This window comes from Engystomops pustulosus, chromosome 6 (genome assembly GCF_040894005.1).
Source record: "Engystomops pustulosus chromosome 6, aEngPut4.maternal, whole genome shotgun sequence".
NCBI classification, from domain to species: domain Eukaryota; kingdom Metazoa; phylum Chordata; class Amphibia; order Anura; family Leptodactylidae; genus Engystomops; species Engystomops pustulosus.
The window spans coordinates 36,089,638-36,102,555 of record NC_092416.1 but is presented as its reverse complement, the minus strand read 5'-3'; the positions used below and the strand labels follow the sequence as shown (position 1 = coordinate 36,102,555).

The 12,918-nt window shown below is 42.4% G+C and overlaps 1 long non-coding RNA gene across 1 annotated transcript in view; it reads right to left on the bottom strand.

The window, feature by feature from the left end:
- LOC140134904 (uncharacterized) overlaps positions 1-12,918 on the bottom strand; it is a 34,348-nt gene that overhangs the window by 1,767 nt on the left and 19,663 nt on the right. Inside the window, exons 2-3 of the long non-coding RNA XR_011856424.1 lie at positions 2,514-2,555; positions 562-636 (exon numbers count right to left, since the gene is read on the bottom strand). This is a non-coding gene — a long non-coding RNA (uncharacterized lncRNA). The remainder of the gene's footprint in view (positions 1-561; positions 637-2,513; positions 2,556-12,918) is intronic.

Sequence of the window (12,918 nt, the reverse complement as noted above, 5' to 3'; positions counted from 1 at the left end):
TTTAGCTCGGGGGTCTGCATTTATTTAGCAGTTATAGCCTGAGATCTGTTTTTGCTTAGGGGATCTGTAACTGTTAAGGGCTTCAGATCTAGGAGCTTTGTTGAGGGGGCTAGATTTTGTGGTTTCTATTGATCCCTGAGTTTGGACTAGGGTCGGTATTTTAAGAAAGGTCCAGGTCCTATGTTCTAATAAATGTACATTCATAATGCAAAACACAAGTGGCTTCCCCAGAGACATCTTATCACAGCAACAGGATTGTAAAAAAACTGCCGCTTCACATTATTTCAGGAATGTACAGATAAGAAAGTGTTAATGTACCATGGGAACGCTATACATCCCTACAGACAGTAAAATCTATACCCATCCTTTATTACAGGGCGTCAGACAATAGAATTTGCTTCAGTCTATTCACAAGTCATATCTCCATGTACAAAGAATAACACTCGATATTGTCTAACCTGTAACATATGATTTCTGCTGATTATTCTTTTGCAATAAAATCTCATTTCATATAACATTTCAGGGTAAAAATAAAATGACATTTTACAGACAGATACTTACTGAAGATAACCAGCAAGCCTACTACAAAAGCTATAGCAGCGAAGATAAGGCCTCCCCTTCTGACATACTCATAATCTGGGAAAACAATAAAAAGCAGGGAGCATAAAGACAATTTATGTTTTATGATAGTTGGAACAGTGAACAAGTTCTACAACTTTTTTAAAAATACTTATCAATATGACTGGTCCACTGTCAAGCCTCCTAAACATGGTCACTATCAGTCCTCCTGCAAAAACTTATGTCGTGACCTTGAGTGCCATTACTAATGCCATGCCAGATAATCCTGCTGGAGTGGACATTGCAGGCCTGATGACCCTGTATCAAAGGGAAAACCCAGCTTTTTAAGTAAACCCTGCACACAGTCACTATCAGTCCTCCTACACACAGTGACGATCAGTGCTCCTGAACAGTCACTATCAGTCCCCCTGCACACAGTCACTATGAGCCCTCCTGCACACAGTCACTGTCAGTCCCCCTGCATACAGTCACTATTGGGCAACCTGCACACAGTCACTATCAGTCCCCCTGCACACAGTCACTTTCAGTAGACCTGCACACAGTCACTATCAGTCCTCCTGCACACAGTCACTATCAGTCCTCCTACACACAGTCACATTCAGTCCTTCTACACACAGTCATTATCAGCCCCCCTGCACACAGTCACTATCAGCCCCATGCACACAGTCATTATCAGTCCCCCTGCACAGTCACTATCAGTCCCCCTGCACACAGTCACTGTCAGTCCCCCTGCATACAGTCACTTTCAGTCGACCTGCACACAGTCACTATCAGTCCCCCTGCACACAGTCACTATCAGTTCTCCTGCACACAGTCACTATCAGTCCTTCTACACACAATCACTATCAGTCCTCCTGCACACAGCCACTATCAGTCCTTCTACACACAGTCACTATCAGTCACCCTGCACACAGTCACTATCAGTCCTCCTGCACACAGTCACTGTCAGTCCCCCTGCACACAGTCACTATCAGCCCCCCTGCACACATTCACTATCAGTCCTCCTGCAGTCACTATCAGTCCTCCTGCACACAGTCACTATCAGTCCTTCTACACACAATCACTATCAGTCCTCTTGCACACAGTCACTATCAGTCCTTCTACACACAGTCACTATCAGTCACCCTGCACACAGTCACTATCAGTCCTCCTGCACACAGTCACTGTCAGTCCCCCTGCACACAGTCACTATCAGCCCCCCTGCACACAGTCACTATCAGTCCCCCTGCACACAGTCAATTTCAGTCGACCTGCATACAGTCACTATCAGTCCTTCTACACACAATCACTATCAGTCCTCCTGCACACAGTCACTATCAGTCCTTCTACACACAGTCACTATCAGTCACCCTGCACACATTCACTATCAGTCCTCCTGCACACAGTCACTGTCAGTCCCCCTGCACACAGTCACTATCAGCCCCCCAGCACACAGTCACTATCAGTCCCCCTGCACACAGTCACTATCAGTTCTCCTGCACAGTCACTATCAGTCCTTCTACACACAATCACTATCAGTCCTCCTGCACACAGTCACTGTCAGTCCCCCTGCATACAGTCACTATCGGGCAACCTGCATACAATCACTTTCAGTCGACTTGCACACAGTCACTATCAGTCCCCCTGCACACAGTCACTATCAGTTCTCCTGCACAGTCACTATCAGTCCTCCTGCACACAGTCACTATCAGTCCTTCTACACACAATCACTATCAGTCCTCCTGCACACAGTCACTATCAGTCCTTCTACACACAGTCACTATCAGTCCCCCTGCACACAGTCACTATCAGTCCTCCTGCACACAGTCACTGTCAGTCCCCCTACACACAGTCACTATCAGTCCTCCTGCACACAGTCACTATCAGTCCTCCTGCACACAGTCATTACCAGTTTCCAAGGTCATAACTCCTTATAACTACTTATAATAACTCACCATAGAAGAACCTGTTGGACGTATCTCCGGACAAATCTGAAACTTTAAAACAAAATAAAAGAGAAATGGTAATGATTCTGGTAATGGGAGGAGCAATCAGATGGCACCATGCCGCTCTAATGTACTGTCCACAGAGATAATATCTGTTTACCAACCACTAAGTGCATACACAGCCATCTGCTGCACATCATTGCCTTCATAATATATAATTTACTAGCCTTAAATGTGTCAGTATCTATCTGAATGCAGCTGTGCCTTCCTTCTGATTAGTCAGCACTTACCCACTCATATAGAGACAGGGGGTCATACAGAGGGGCGCAGGTCAGACCTAAAGGTTAACAGTGGGTTACAGGCTAACTGAGCGGAACAACCCTGGTAACACATAAACCCGCCGCAGTGGACATGGAGGCTTTCAACACAGAGCAGAAGTTGATGTTTTTGGGTGTTGCATCACGATAATTCCTTTCCATTATTTTAATATATCGCCCACAGATTATGCAGCGCTGCACAACAGAGTTCGCCAAATCAGTCCCTGTCACCATAGGGCTCACAATCTAATCAACCTACTAGTATGTTTTTGGAGTGTGGGAACAAACTGGAGGACCCAGAGGAAACACGGAGGGAACATACAAACTCTTTACAGAAGTTGACCTGGATGGGACTTGAACCCAGGACCCCAGCGCTGCAAGGCTGTAGTGCTAACCACTGAGCCACCATGATGATCAGCACAGAAAACCATAAAAATGTGAATTTAGCCTAAAGTTATTGTACACTGCTATGAACCCTATGGAATGCAGGCAAAAGTTGTCATTTATGTCATATATATACATTAGTTCTGCCTCCCTATTACGTAAATTTTTTCAAAATTTTCACAATTGAAATGCATGAGAGGAATTATGTTCTCCCATAAATTTTCAGTCACATTCACATTGAGACAGACGTCATGTATCTGCATTTTACTGTCTATAATACGGCTACTAATCCACTCCCGGCTGCGGATATAGTCACATTTAAAAAAAAAATTTTATTATGTGCTTTTTTCTGTGCAAATAAATGTAATATACTACAACTGCAACTTTCAGATGCAAGCACATTTACTTGCAGGTAGGTACCCCCTAGCAGGATCCACTTTTCTTTTAGTTTCTTAAACCATTCTTTTTACAAAAAAAGGTTTTCAAAATTATGGAAATGACCCAGGATTAAATTACAGCTATGGAGACTGGAGCCCCTCAGGGTCATTTCCTTAATTTTCAAAGCCTTTTTCTTATGAAAACATGCATTAGAAGCTAAAAGAAGAGCAGATCCTGCGGGGGCACACATCTGCATGTAAGTGTGCTTGGTTTACAACCCTTCATCCAGGTGGTAGATTTGCTAAAAGACCACTAACTCACTGCTCCCCCTCCCCTCTCCATAGAGTTTCTGTGCTATCTGACTCTTTTGGAGCTTTTGGAGTGAAAAGCAGATTAGATGGGAGAAAGAAAGAAGCACATTTCTCTGGTAATATAAAGAAGAAGTATTTTGGATATTATTGCATTACTGATTACAGGCAGTCCCCGGGTTACTTACAAGATAGGGTCCGGAGTGACAATTGAAGTTTCCAAATTTTTTGCTGTAATGGGACCAAGGATTATCAATCAGTCTGGGACTATAGTAAAGCATCCAGAAAGCTTAACCAGAGGTCAGAGTGGATAGAGGGGTCCGTCTGTAACCAGGGGTCATCCTTAAGTAGGAGACTGCCTGTATTCTAAATTTCATTATGCTGAAGATCATCAAGAGAGTAAAGAAATAATGGTATGTAAAAGTTATTGATGCCGTTTTGATGATGTTTAGGTAATGCTGAGGCACAGATAAACGTATAGGAAAATAAAAAACAACGAATATAGGAAAAGAAAGGGATTACATACATAACCAAGAGAATCTCCATGTGAAGATAATATAATAGAATCCACGAGACATGTACAATAGGATAGAATAAAGGAGACAAAGGCAGTAAGTAAATCCATCACCTGGGAAACATATTACAAAGAAGCGGAGTGAAGAAGTGCGGTCTAGCGATGAGGGGAGGTCAGAATACGGAAGACCGCTGGTGGGTATTATTAGTCTGTCTATTCCTCAGGAGAACAGAAGAATACATGTGGTTTTCTTGTGCCCAGCATCTCATCTTACCATCAGCCATGCCTCCGGTCTCACACAACTGCTTCCGTCCTCTTCACCAGCCAAAATGTACAATGCTGAAGCCTCCTCAGATAGGACAAATACTCAAAGACAGCCTTCATTAAACATTAACCACCCCTGAGGTAATATTTCTTCCAGTCACGAGGGATGCTGGATTTGGATAGAGGAGAATGGGGAGAGGCTCTGGAAAAATACAAGTTTACCGAATAAAGGAGGGCTACGGAGGAGGTTCATCTAGGCCTTACATTTACCAATGCTTTTTCCAAGGAGATCAGATATAAGAACTTGTCTTTTTATCATTCCTAGCACGATATTGTACAAAAATATTGATAACCACACCAGTCCGTACAATAGTTTTTTGAGGTTTGGGTTTGTGATATATCCATGGTTATGTCATTTAATTTTTTCAATAACAATTCAGTCTCCACCAAAAGAAGGATGAGTTTTATGCATACCCAGGAAGGATTGAGATGGGTCTTGAGTATACATATTTTTACCAACAAAGATTTTGCATGATAACAAAAGTAATATTCCCAAAGAACTTATCTGCCTGTAGCTTGCAGCTCTCCTCACTATGTGATGTGTTGTTCGCCAGCAGGAGGTCAGTGTGTGTGATCTCTTCCTGGAATGCAAAGGTCTAGTGGGGAAGAGAAGCTCAGTGCAGCATCAGACAGGAGAACAATGGGGCACATTTACTAAGGGTCCGAATGCCACATTTTTGTCGGGTTTCGTGTTTTTTTTCAAATTTGCCCTGAATTGGCCCGGGATTGTGGCGCATCGGCGCCGGCTTGCAAGCGACACAAATCAGGGGGCGTAAACATCGTATAACACAACTGATTCGGACAAACCGCGGAATTTAAAAACCAAATTGTGTTGCAAGATCAGCACTCACATGCACCGGGACCGTAGCACTCACATGAATTCCGGCGGACCGCAGCGGCACATGCAGGAAATTGGATGCACGATCTTAGTGAATCCTCATCGGACATTCCGGATCCAATATGTCTGCCGATACTAAAGTCAGAAGATCCAGGGTTGGAAACCAAGGGCAACTGAAATTATGTAAATCAGGACTGATAGAGACAGGTTGGACTTACATCTTATATTTGACATGCCTGATCCCTTAGTTCTAAAGGTAATATATTCATGGCTGTGGCATGACCTGGGAGTAAAAAAGATCATGGTATGAAGCAACCTACCTTAGAAGTATTCCACTTAAAAATGAATTTTCACCAGTTCCACTTACTCTATCATTCCTTTACAGTTGTCACTCCACTCCAATGTGCCAAATCTTTCACAGTGTTTACTCCTTCCCTCCCTCCAATGCACACCGTTAGTTCTAGTACTCAGTATGCTAATTAGGTTTTCTACAGCCTGGCACCACCCAACTGCCAGTAGAAAGCCTAATTAGCATATTGGTTGCTGACTAAGGACATTGATTGCTTAAGAATAGAGATGAGGAGGCCTGAACTTTAGTTTCGGGTCTGGGCTTCGGTCACTTGGGGGCTTGGGACATCTCTGACCACACAGCCATGGCTAATTGCCATGCATAGCTGCCAGTCTGGCAATATTTCCAGTGTTGCGCTGAACCATCTGGAGCCAAAAGTAAAATTCGGGTCCGCTCATCTCTACTTGAGTATGATGAGAGCTAGAGAAGAAATTAGGGAAATGTAACTATTTATTTCTAATAAATGCAGAAATTTAGATCCATCCAAAGAATTCACTATCTATTGTGTTTTTTATCACTACAACTAGACGTTTCTGGTCATTTACATGACAAACTAGACAGAATTGCCTTGTATTCTTGGAGTTGGTAAATGATCAGCAGAGGGTCTGAATATACTGGGGTTCATTTATTTACCCGGTCCTGTCGCGATCCAGCGGCACATTCTCCGACGAGGATTCGGGTCTTCCGGCAATCCACTAAGGTCGTGCGCCCGATGTCCACCAGGTGTCGCTGCTGCGTCGAGGTCCACTGAGGTCCGCTGGAGTTCACCATCCTATTCCTGATGCATGTAAGCATGTGTCAAGCGACACTTTTTAAAAAAAAATAGCCTGATTTTTCCGAATCCATCGGGTTTTCCGACGGCCACGCCCACCGTTTTTCATCGCATGCAAGCCGGCACCGATGCAACACTAGCCGGCGCGATTTGGACCCTTAGTAAATGTGCCCCACTATGTCCAGTATTTATAGGAATGGATGTTATAATCTGGATTGATATAATACATAAAATATACATTTATAGATCGATTTTCAGCTTTGCACAAATATCCATTCTTCAACCCTTCTTCAATATGAATAACCCTAGTACATACTTTCAGCCTTATTAGGATGAATTCATAGTTTTAATTGACATATTAATTATTAATGCTAGCTAATCATACTGTATATTCAATAATTCATCCATCAGCTTTATAGTCACTAAAACCCATAGGAAATCCTGTAAAATGTTTTAACAATATCAGTCCTCGGTTGCTGATACCTTTTATCGGCTAAAGAAAAAAAGATGATAATAATTGCAAGATTTTCAGGACTACTCAAGTCTCCTCATCAGGCATCAGGTATAAGACATTTGGGCACATTTACTAACCCGGTCCCTCCGCGACCTCCGATCCGCACTGTCCGACGAGGATGAACTCTGCCGCGATTCATGAAGATCGTGCACCCAATTTCCTGCATGTGTCGCTCCCCGCTCAGGTCCACCAGAGTTCACCTTCTTCTTCCCGATGCATGTAAGTGCTTGGCTTGCGACACAAATTTAAGTCCGTAGTCCGAATCCGCCGGATTGTCTGCCGGCCCGCTTTCTGATTTGTGTCGTGTGAAAGCCGGTGCGATTGCAACACAAAACGATCGCGCCCGATGCAATCCCCGGCGTGATTCCTGAAAAGTCGGGAAAAACGAAAATGCTGCCGCGGCACCCTTAGTGAATAAGCCCCAATATCTGAATAGAACACAAATTTCTACACAAATGTACACAGCAATGCTATGGCTGATGAGACAGTTCATAACAAACGGAACAATCACTGGAAGAAAACGAGTAACCACTCATGGCAATAATTGTTATAGCACTTGGTTGGTTTTACTTTGTCCCTTGATTGAGATCGGGTCCATGGCAGTGATGACCCTCCCAGGTCTGATGAGCAGATTCCTTAAGAGTCATAAAAATACACAAATCAATGTGACTTTCCTTCGATCTGAGATCTGATTTAGTAAATTTTCGATTTTGTGGCCAGGATTGCAAAAATATTTTGGCGCAAGGAAGATCTGTCATCTTTTCTTTTATACTGTGACAATGAGAGAAACCATTTGGGAAGCCATTAAGAGACAGAAGGATATCAGCAAGCTTACATTGATAGGAGATCTGTCTCCTAGATGTTTGGAACAACCTCCCTGCTGAGTTCTTTCATAAACTGAATGCAAGTGTAACTAGAGGAATTGCTGATTTTAATTTTATTAAATCTTAAAAATAAACTAAAAGAATCTTTAAATGAACATTTACTCATCGATCCAGGCACCTTTACCATGGTAATCTTCTTATATTTGTTATACATGGCCTCTGTCTTCACGGGCTGTTACATTGTCTCACCCTCCCACCTGCTCTCTCAGCATTTCTCCCTCCCTCTGCCTACCATGGGAAGGGGAAGTGCCCTGCACAGTGTAACAACCTGTAAAGCTTCAGCATGTAGGGGCTCTGGGAACACCCCCAAGAGCCCTTATGACTCAATTGCATAATTTAGAAAAAGTTGATTTTAGAAGTTTACCATAGTCACGGTGTCTAGATCTATGAGTAAGTGTCTCTGGTTTATCCATGCTTTATTTGGATGGTAATTTTCTTTAACACTTCTCTTTCCAAGGCATTATCCACACCTGCTGCAAATACGTGCACAGTACTGAATTTATCAAAATTTGATCATCATTCAAACATGATATGAAAATAGAGATAATGGGGCAGATTTATCAAAGTAAGAATGTTCTTAGTTGCCCATGAAAACCAACTGGTAAAATGAAAGCTGAGCTGTGATTGGTTGCCAGGGGCAACTAAGAACGTTCTTACTTTTAGACAGCTTGATAAATCTGCCCCAATGTTCTGAATTTGACAAGACTGTTACTGAAAATTTGGGATAATCCCATAAAGTTTGTGATTGTTGGGAAAAAAAATGCTTCCTGTTTTTTATCCATCGTTATTTGTGAAATCCAGCAGGAGAAAAATGTTTTTCAGCTTAGCTCTTGATTCCCTGGTGGTCTAGTGGTTGGTATAATTGTGCTCTGAAGCAACAGTTGGTCTAGTGGCCTATACTAATAATAATAATAATTCTTTATTTATATAGCGCACACAGATTACGCAGCGCTGTACAGAGCTTGCCAAATCAGTCCCTGTCCCCAATGGGGCTCACAATCTACTCAACCTACCAGTATCTGATGGAATGTGGGAGCAAACCAGAGGACCGGGAGGAAACCCACGCAAACAGAGAACATCCACAATATGAACCCCTATAGTCACTCACTGGCTGTTCCATGTGAAGGTGACCTACTGTAGCTCTCAGTCAGAGGGCAGCAAAACATTTTGGATATTTAAGTGATCACAAAGCAAAGTACAAAGAGATGGTCTGCACTGATAAATCTCCTATAGTCCTTACAGTGAACTTCGTATATACAGAAATATAGTGTTTGCCCCAGTGCGGGGCTTGTGTGTAACCCCGAGGTCTCTATGGGGTCGCTCTCCCACTGGCTTATATGTATGAATTCGGTTTTGTAGTTGCAGTAAACTTGAAACATTTACAGAAGTCATAGACCTGTACATGTGACAAGGACATAAAACAGGGAGCAGTAAAATGTTCCATAAAATGGTGAGCCGGCCTTGTTATAGTCTTCATATCTCCGGCTGCTTGTCTCTACAATGGAAACAATTTACACAGAGGATGGGATCAGTGACAGCAGAACAGATAAAGCACATACATCATATTATATAGGTGATGGCTCCACAGGAGAGGGGGTGCGGGCCCTATAGCAAAAGTTAAATAGGGGCCCCTACTGGGACTGTTTAATAGCATCATACAATTCTGGAAACATGACAGAACAAAGGAACGTGTGGCCCATGTTCTCTTCTTCCCCGTCCTTACTTGTTAATCTAAAGATCATTGTGGAGAGTAAACCCAATTTCTGTACAGCTTTAAGTCAGAAGCTTTTAAAGCCAGTGGCATAACTAGAAGCTGATGGACCCCAGTGCAAATATGGGGCGCCGTTTGTTCACAGTGCATTTTGTGACACAGAATCCATTTTGTAAACACAGAATAATTTTGTGTTCACAAAATATTCTGCTTGAAGACAAAATACATTACACTTGCACAAAACTACACATCTACTTTTAGTGAACACCAAATTTATTTTGTGCTTACATAATAGATTATGTGAACAAAAAAACGATTTTGTGTTTACAGAATAATTTTTTGTGACACAGAATTAAATTTTGTAGACACAAAACTTGTCCTGTGACACAGATTTTTTTATTTTGTGGCACAGAATAATTTTTTTAACAAAATGACTTTTGTGTAAGAGTCTTTTTAAAATTACATTTCTGTACTACAAAATGCCATTCTGTGAGACAAAACTCTTATTGTGTACAACAAAAACTATTTCTGTGATACAAAATACCATTCTTTTTGACAAAATACCATTTTGAGTAACAGAATTCTACTTCTGTACTACAAAATACCATTCTGTGCGACAAAATTCTACTGCTGTACTACAAAGTACTATTATGTGCAACAGAATTCTACTTCTGTGCTACAAAATACCATTCTGTGTGACAGAATTGTACTTCTGTACTACAAAATGCCATTCTGTGTGACAAAATTATTATTCTGTGTGACAGAATTCTACTTCTGTACTACAAAATACTATTTTGTGCGACAGAATTCTACTTCTGTACTACAAAATACCATTCTGTGTGACAGAATTCTTATTCTGTGTGACAGAATTCTACTTCTGTACTACAAAATGCCATTCTGTGTGACAAAATTATTATTCTGTGTGACAGAATTCTACTTCTGTACTACAAAATGCCATTCTGTGTGACAGAATTCTACTTCTGTACTACAAAATACCATTCTGTGTGACAGAATTCTTATTCTGTGTGACAGAATTGTACTTCTGTACTACAAAATACCATTCTGTTTTACAAAAAATCATTCTGTGTGACAAAATTCTACGTCTGTACTACAAAATACTATTCTGTGCGACAGAATTCTACTTTTGTACTACAAAATGCCATTCTGTGCAACAGAATTCTACTTCTGTACAACAAAATTCTATTCTGTGCGACAGAATTCTACTTCTGTACTACAAAATGCCATTCTGTGCAACAGAATTCTACTTCTGTACAACAAAATTCTATTCTGTGCAACAGAATTCTACTTCTGTACAACAAAATTCTATTCTGTGCAACAGAATTCTACTTCTGTACTACAAAATGCTATTCTGTGAGACAGTATTCTACTTCTGTACTACAAAATACTATTCTGTGCAACAGAATTCTACTTCTGTACTACAAAATACCATTTTGTGTAACAGAATTCTACTTCTGTACTAGAAAGTACTATTATGTGCGACAGAATTTTACTTCTGTGCTACAAAATACCATTCTGTGTGACAGAATTCTTATTCTGTGTGACAGAATTGTACTTCTGTACTACAAAATGCCATTCTGTGTGACAAAATTATTATTCTGTGTGACAGAATTCTACTTCTGTACAACAAAATGCTATTCTGTGCAACAGAATTCTACTTCTGTACTACAAAATACCATTCTGTGCGACAGAATTCTACTTCTGTACAACAAAATGCTATTCTGTGCAACAGAATTCTACTTCTGTACTACAAAATACCATTCTGTGCGACAGAATTCTTATTCTGTGAGAAATATCTGTCAGTCAAACAGACCAGCCAACCAATCAAATGCTTCCTTTATTCCCAGGTCCTGGACACAGCAGTAAAGCCCCAGCTCTGCTCTCAGGCTGGAGGTTGTGAGGTCTCCCTGCTATGCACTGGTTGTGGTCTATAGATAGGGCAGGGACTGGATTGTGCTGATCTCCTGCACATTGTACTGTACACAGAGGAAAGTGTCTGCTCTGAGAAGTTACAGTAGATTCTATTTCCTTGTGGTGTAAAGGACCTTTGATGACGTCATCGCCATGTGACTTGTGTGGGAGGAGCAACTCTAGCGTTACACAGAAACCATGGAGATCCCTGGTAGAAGTTGCAGCCCTGAGGAATAGAAGGGAGTAATAGAGGGAGAGGAGGAGGTGGGGAACAGCGTGATATGGATGTAATGTGCGGTGCAGGGTGACATGGATGTAATGTGGGGTGCAGGGTGACATGGATGTAATGTGGAGGTGCAGGGTGACATGGATGTAATGTGGGGGTGCAGGGTGACATGGATGTAATGTGAGGTGCAGGGTGACATGGATGTAATGTGGGGTGCAGGGTGACATGGGTGTAATGTGGGGTGCAGGGTGACATGGATGTAATGTGGAGGTGCAGGGTGACATGGATGTAATGTGGGGTGCAGGGTGACATGGGTGTAATGTGGGGTGCAGGGTGACATGGATGTAATGTGGGGGTGCAGGGTGACATGGATGTAATGTGGGGTGCAGGGTGACATGGATGTAATGTGGGGTGCAGGGTGACATGGATGTAATGTGAGGGTGCAGGGTGACATGGATGTAATGTGGGGAGCAGGGTGACATGGATGTAATGTGGGGTGCAGGGTGACATGGATGTAATGTGGAGGTGCAGGGTGACATGGATGTAATGTGGGGTGCAGGGTGACATGGGTGTAATGTGGGGTGCAGGGTGACATGGATGTAATGTGGAGGTGCAGGGTGACATGGATGTAATGTGGGGTGCAGGGTGACATGGGTGTAATGTGGGGTGCAGGGTGACATGGATGTAATGTGGGGTGCAGGATGACATAGATGTAATGTTGGGTGCAGGGTGACATGGATGTAATGTGGGGTGCAGGGTGACATGGATGTAATGTGGGGGTGCAGGGTGACATGGGTGTAATGTGGGGTGCAGGATGACATAGATGTAATGTTGGGTGCAGGGTGACATGGATGTAATGTGGGGTGCAGGGTGACATGGATGTAATGTGGGGTGCAGGGTGACATGGATGTAATGTGGAGGTGCAGGGTGACATGGATGTAATGTGGAGGTGCAGGGTGACATGGA